Raw genomic sequence first — 8,144 nt, forward strand, 5'->3', positions numbered from 1 at the left:
TGCCGACATGGTATATGTGAGATCGGAGCCATTCATCACTCATCAGGTGGGGTAAGAAATGCACATTTCTATATGTTCGCCTGTCAAACTGCCAGGTGGGCCACATATGTGTGATATAGAACAGATTGTTAGTGAAAGAGATGACCGATAGTCTATGTTCTCCGTATATGTGGCCCAGGAATGGAGGACGCAAGGGAATGTTGATGATGGCCCCCACCATATGGATAACCCAGATCCCTCGCACGTATGGGAAGTTGGCAGTGTGTGGTGTGGGCCCCATCATGATATATATATATATATATATATATATATATATATATATATATATATATATATGTTTATGTTTGGTTCCATGACTTTGTCTAGGCTCGCCGTCGTTGACCCGATATTCGTGTGATCCCATGTGTGTGTCTATTGAGGTTGGTTTCACGAAACTCTTATGTATGAACAATCTCGACCGTCTGATCTGTCCCAATGCACATCAATGTGGGTTGTCCCATGACGACTCAGATTCGGTAGTGACCCCTCCAGTACCAAGCTCAGTACTGATCGGTGCTGGAAAAGTTTTTCGGCCCACCATGATTATGCATGTATTATCCATGTTGTCCATCTAATTTTCCGACTCATTTAGGAAATAATAATGATTGAACACCCACAATTAAAAACTTACCGTGCTCTGCAAAAGTTTTGGATCAAGCTCATCTTTATGTTTTTCCTTCTTCAGGTTGGGATGACCTAATCAACAAATTAGATGACAAACCAACATTTTAATGCCCACTATAATATTTATTTGCCATCTAACATGCCGATTAGGTTACATATGCACATGTTTGATTAGGTCACATATACCTATACAAAGGGAAAGCACAAACATGCTTGATCCAAAAGTTCTGTGGCCCCGTGAAGCTTTTACCGGTGGGTGTTCAATTACCACCATTTCCTGCGATGTAGTCCACTTGAAATTTGGACCTACATTTTTAAGCTCGCGTCCTAAAGTGATCTGGAAAAATGGAAGGACAACATGTACGGATAAAACACATGCTATTGTGAATTATGTTGGAAAATTGAAAAATAAAAAATTAAAGAAGAATTATTTCTTTTAAACACTAAAATCATATATAAATACTACACACAAACATATACAAACCATAAAACATACTTTCTCATTATTCATGATGAAAATTGATTTTTCAAAACCAAAATTTGGACAACAAATGCATCATGGAGTCTGTCCCATGATGGGCCATCGCCGAAATGGTGAAAACCTTGGATACGCTCTCTGAATGTGATAGTTTCTTACTTATGCACTTTAAATAGGTCGCATTCATCCTACCTCAAATTAAACCGTACGAACCATGGGTCACACTCGGAAGGAACTGATGTTTAAAATGGTGGATCGATGGACATCCAATAGGTGGTTAAAATGAACAGAATTCAACCGTCCCAATTCAACAAACAAATGTCCATTAATCAAACGTTGAGATGTTACAATTTTATCTTTCTTGGGTGTTATGGGTTATATAAAGTGGGCCCCATGTTTTCAACGGCTTCATTTGGGGTGATACGTATGTTATGTGTATAAAAGGCTGAGTGCATGAGCATGGTTTTCATGTTCTGCAAGCTTATCAAATAACTGTACTACTTAAACAAATGCACTAATTGGATTTTATTAAATCTTGATTGCTGTCTGACATTGGAACGTTCTGGAAGCAGAGGAATTATGGTCCTGGTGCATATGAACTATCGTGTTCTCAGGCATCTAATCTTGTACAACTGGATCCCATTCGTGGATCCAGACCGTTGATTTCACGGGATCAGGAACAGATGGAAACCACAAATCTTCCGGATTGGAAGAAGTTAGCCGTACAACCTTTGTCTCATTTCTGGACTTATCTTAACCGTCTACGATAGGCCACTAATTCGACCGTTGTAAACGATTAATCTAAAGAGATTTGTGTCAAGTCTTCCATCCATAATTCGGCATATTTGAAAATGACATGAATCAATGAGCCATGGGCCACATTTGAAAATACTGGTGGGCCCCACTGCAGAAAAGAATGAATAACCATCCAAAGATCTCGAAATTCATGCAGTGACCCACATGATGAACGGATCTAGATTTTTGGGGCGTCTAACTTCCATTACAAGGAGACCTTATTGGACAGATCGGATGCCATATGCATAACCTGCTGGGCCCATGTGTAGCAATTGTAAATTAAACTTATTCTAGGAAGACTTGTACAGGAACCAGCCCGAGGACGTGCTAAACTGGCATTCTCAACCACCACAGGCGTGCTGGAGGGAAGATGTTCCAGAAGCCAAATGTTCCATGCAGTTCCATAAGATGGGCCACACCATGGATGGGTCGCCTGCATAATAACTCTCCTTAAAGATGATCCTAACTGTTGGAAGAATGAACTTGGTTAAACGTACGTTTGATATTTTTTTTATATTTTAATGATACTTGATTAAATGATTGTTAATACCACATGCGTGTGCAGAGCCCTGCCCATCCACACGCTGCAGCATGTGTATGAAAATCTGGCCTTACATTCGTGGGACCAACTCTTAGACGCCCTGATTAAGAATCAAGTCAGCTAGGGTTAAATGTGGGCACCGGATGGCTCAATCCGGCTAACTCGACTTGTTCGACTCGTTTAGATTCGACTCGACCCGAACCAAATGGGTGATTCAGTCCGAATCGAGTAAGCTTCACTCAAACCGAGTCGAGTTCGAGTTACCTAGTAACTCGACCCGAAATTCGATCCAGTTAGATTCGACTTAATATGAAACCTGACCCTCTAACCCTACCCACCACATCCTACCTTGACCCGATCCCAAAATCTCTCTCCCTCATCCTCCTCATCTTCCAGGCCCAGCAATCACCCACCACCATCACCCTCCTCCTCCTCCTCCTCCTCCTCCTCTCCACTCCCTCCCTCCCTCATCTCTCAATCCAACTCGATGCCAACTTGACCCAACTCGATACTTCCGACCCGATCGGACTCGGTCTAGATCAGTCCAGGCCAGTCCGAACTCGGATCGAGTTAGGCATGCTGGACTCAGTATCGAGTCGAATCGAGTTCGAGTCAGGCCTATTTCAAAATCAGATCAAGTTGAGTCAGTCCTAACTCGGTCCGACTCGACTCGATTGCAGGCTAGCTAGGGTCGAGTCCTTAGTTAATCTTTATTATATTTATCTAATTAATTTTTTAACACAAACATAATTTAATAAAAAAATATTTTGTGTATTTGTTATATGCAGGGCCAATAATAGAAATAATAAAATTATTATTTTATGTAAAAAGAAAATATTTTTCACTATAAATCCAAATATAATAAACACATTACTTTTGTACAGGACAAGTTCTTGATGTTAAATATTCCTACAACTCTACAGCTATCTTCATTGTAATGTACTTGTTAGGTATTCTAAAACAATAAATGATAATGCGTCACATGTGGTGCATATGTAAATGATAACTTGATACAAATAAAATATATGGAGCACTTGATCATGTGCTCATGTGGGGATTTGAAATCCACGGTTTTTAAAAGCAAGGTTGTTTGCGACCCTTGATAATCCTATACTTCAGTTTCAAGGTAGTTCAAAACCTAACCTTTTTCTCTTTTTCAATACCAAGGGATACCCTTACCATGCAAAGGTCGAGATTTTGCTGTCATAACTACCATATCCCCCTTTTTTAAGGTGCTCACATTCATCTACATTATTAAATGTTTTCCTTGCATTCAAACAATGATTATAGGCCATAATTATCTTGAAATTACCTTCTTCCTTTTCTGTTTTTTTTTTTTTTTTTAATACTGCACACGTATGTCCTGTTGAGAATATCTGATAATGTTTAATTCATCATATTTATTATACTTTAAATATACAACAACAAAAAATTAGTGTGAAAATTTATTTTCCCAAATATCTAAGATTTTAAAATTTTGTGATGTTAGTTGAGATTGAAAAATCCATAATTTCAAATCTAGAATTACAAATCCAAAATTTCAATTTAATAATCCTAAACAAGTCCATTGGGAGATTTTGGAACAAAAGTCTACTGGGCTGTTTCAAATTTTTATTTTTACTTGGCTTTTTAACCGTTTTCCTTTCTCTCCACCGTGTACTAAGTAATCGCCCCTGAAGTTTGAGTTAGCTAGCTTGTGTAGGCATACACATCAACATGACACATGTGTGGATTAATGCCCACATGATGTTGAGCATTGCTTGATTCTTGGATATGCTAAATGGGTCCCACTTGTTAAACAACTTAAATCTTACAAAAGCTTTTTATTGTCACAGCTGTTGTACATTTAGTAAGAAATCAAGACCGTCCATGCCAAATGTACTAACTAATTTGTTTTTTTTTTTTGTTGGCTCCGATGCTCAAAGACATGCGTGTGGCCGTTTAAAGAGAAGTACACAAGCCTCAGCTGCGAGAGAATACCTCAATTTGTGCTCCCGCAGCGCATAGTCTCCTCGTACGATTTTCGTCCTCCATGTGATAGTGCAGAGGGTTTACCAAACCCGATGTAGCAGCTGGGAAGCACTACGGAAATGAGAATCTGGGAATTCGTATTCTTTGATATCTAAACGGCCTCATCTTATCGATGTCAGTAAAAATTTAAAAATGGATTAAAACGCCATTGGAAACGGGAGTGGATTAGGTGTTACCCGGGTAACACCCACAAAGGTGTTACCCTTATTGTGGGGTCCACCTTAATAATATAAAAAAAAATTGTATATCTACGCCCTTCTTCCGTTTTTCCATCCCATTTTAGGACGTGGTACTAAAAACTAAGCTGATCTAAATCTCAGATGGACCATACTACACGAAACGGTAGTAACCATTAAAAACTTCCTGAGATCCACGTAATGTTTATTTTCCACCCAACTAGACCTATTGACGCGATGTAAAACTTTTGTGGCCTACAAAAACATTATGATTTTAACGGTCATACACCAAGTTTTCTAGTGGTATGGTCCATCCGAGATCACATTCTAAAATGAGCTGAAAAATCGAATGGACACCGTTGATAACTTTTTAGGGCTCATTGGAATGTTTGTTTTCCATCCAACCCTTGATAAGGTTACACAGACCATGATTGATTCAAAACTTTTCTGTCTCATAAAAAGTTTTTAACAGTCAATCACCACTGTTTCCTGTGGTGTGGTCCACCAATATCTGGATCTGCTTATTTTTTGCGTCCATGATCTAAAATGAGCTGGAATAAATGATGGACGGAATGGATACACAACACATACATCAAGCTAGCCCCACTATCAGTGGCTCATACATCAAGCACCTGTTCTAATGATAGACGGAAGAGCATGATGGTTTGGACACATGGGCCCACCACTGGTGCACCTGTTCTATTGTAACTCAATTTCTACCGTAAAAAACGTGGTTCCCATGGTAGATAGATCATTAAAAAAATAATAATAATAACGACTGTACGACCCATTTATGGCCTATTTAGGAGACTAAGCCCACCTCATTTTTCCTTGCGAGAATACGCCCCAGCTGTACGGATGGCTTGCCAAAGGTCGAAAATGCCCCTGCTCGTTCCTTCAAGCGGATCGGTGGTGCTCGAAGACGACCGCTGATACTCTTCGAACTCCGAGTTGTACGAACGGTTCAAAAGATATCAAAGTTACATGGGCCCCACAGTTACGTATTTATTATATCCACAACGTTCATCCATATTTCGAGATCATTTGGGAGCATTATCAAAACAAAAAATCATATCCAAAGATCAACTTGACCACACCACAAAGAGCAACGGGAAAATTGATTTTCACCGTTAAAAATTTTGTAGGGCCCACCATAACATTTAATTTCCATCCAATCTATTCATAAGTTCACAAAAGCCTGGATGAAGAGGGAAAAAAAAATTTCATAATGATCCAAAACTTCTGTGACCCCTAAAAGGTTTTCAATGGTAGACGTTCAATCCTCCACAGCCTTTTACAGTGTGGTCCACTTGATAGCTAGATCTGTCTTATTTTTCATCTCAAGCCTTAATACAAGTTCGTCCAATATATGAACGGTTTAGATATAACACATACCTCATCATAGGACCCACGAAAGGCGGTGGGGATTACAAAAGTAAAAAATAAAATAATAATAAATAAATTAGCCAGGAACTTATGGATATGGTGTTTTCTATAGCTACGGATTATAACCGTAGCCATAGCCGTAGCCCTTGCCGCTTCAATATGTCCTTTTATATGTATCGAAGGTCTTTCGATTAATCGAAAAAGGTCCAGAACTGTCCAGCGAGTTTGCCTCAAAAATCCTGCAATTGAAGATTATATGACCAATAGCTACGGATTATAACCGTAGCCATAACTGTAGTCTCTGTCGGTTTATGATTTTTTTTATTTTTTATTTTTTACTTTTTTACATAGATAAATTTATTCAACCTACAATTTTCTCTAATACATATTTATATAAATAGGTATATATTAACATATAAAAAAAAAATTCTCTCTTTTTTTCATTTATTTCTTTATTCATTTAACAAGAATATCTCCTAAACCAAAATTAGTTACTTGACATACCCTATATGATTTTGGGGTAGGAGAAGCTACTTTAGCCAACCAACCTGGTTATTTTTCAAGATTCCATTAGATCTATGGTCGAAAATCCATTTCATTCACTTCGCGGTCAATTTCAATTAGTTCGCGGTCAATTTCATTCATTTCATTTACTTCGCGATCAATTCCATGCATTTCACGGTCAATCCCAGCGATTCCGTTTTGATTCACGATCATTTCCATGCATTTCACGGTCAATTCCCTTCACTTCACGGTCATTTGCATGCATTTCACGGTCAATTCGCTTCAATTCATGATCATTCTCATGCATTTCACGGTCATCCCAAACTATTCCGTGTTGATTCACGGTCATTTCGAGGCATTTCACGGTCAATTCCCTTCACTTCACGGTCATTTGCATGCATTTCACAGTCAATTAGCTTTAATTCATAATCATTCCCATGCATTTCACGGTCATCCCAAACTATTCCGTGTTGATTCACAGTCATTTCGAGGCATTTCACGGTCAATTCCCTTCACTTCACGATCATTTGCATGTATTTCACGATCAATACGCTTCAATTCATGATCGTTCCCATGCATTTCACGGTCATCCCAAACTATTCCGTGTTGATTCACGGTCATTTTGAGGCATTTCACGGTCAATTCCCTTCACTTCATGATCATTTGCATGCATTTCATGGTCAATTCACTTCAATTCATGATCGTTCTCATGCATTTCACGGTCATCCCAAACTATTTCGTGTTGATTCACGGTCATTTCGAGGCATTTCACGGTCAATTCCCTTCACTTCACGATCATTTGGATGCATTTCATGGTCAGGCATTTCACGGTCAATTCCCTTCACTTCACGGTCAATTCGCTTCAATTCATGATCATTCCCATGCATTTCACGGTCATCCCAAAATATTCCGTGTTGATTCACAGTCATTTCGAGGCATTTCATGGTCAATTCCCTTCACTTCACGATCATTTGCATGCATTTCACAATCAATTCGCTTCAATTCATGATCATTCTCATGCATTTCACGGTCATCCTAAAGTATTCCGTGTTGATTCATGGTCATTTCGAGGCATTTCACGGTCAATTCCCTTCACTTCATGGTCATTTGCATGCATTTCACGGTCAATTCGATACATTTCATGATCAATTCCCTTCACTTCACGGTCATCCCAAACTATTCCGTGTTGATTCACGGTCATTTCGAGGCATTTCACGGTCATGCCCCTTCACTTCACGGTTATTTTCATGCATATCACGGTCATTCTCGCCTATTCCGTGTTGATTCACGGTCATTCGGTGCATTTCACCATGCCCCTTCACTTCACGGTCATTTTCGCACATTTCACGGTCCAATCGCCTCATTTCACGGTCATTTCCATGCATACCACGGTCATTCTCGCCTATTCCGTGTTGATTCACGTTCATTTCGGCGCATTTCACGGTCATACCCCTTCACTTCATGTGGTAAGAAAGGTAATTATTCTCTCACCCTTGTTGTATGGTTGTATGGTTTCAGTTTGTGGTAATAGCTCTCTCATGCACTTAATTATCCTCTCACCCTTGTTGCT

Source organism: Magnolia sinica, chromosome 1 (assembly GCF_029962835.1).
Source record: "Magnolia sinica isolate HGM2019 chromosome 1, MsV1, whole genome shotgun sequence".
Lineage (NCBI taxonomy): Eukaryota > Viridiplantae > Streptophyta > Magnoliopsida > Magnoliales > Magnoliaceae > Magnolia > Magnolia sinica.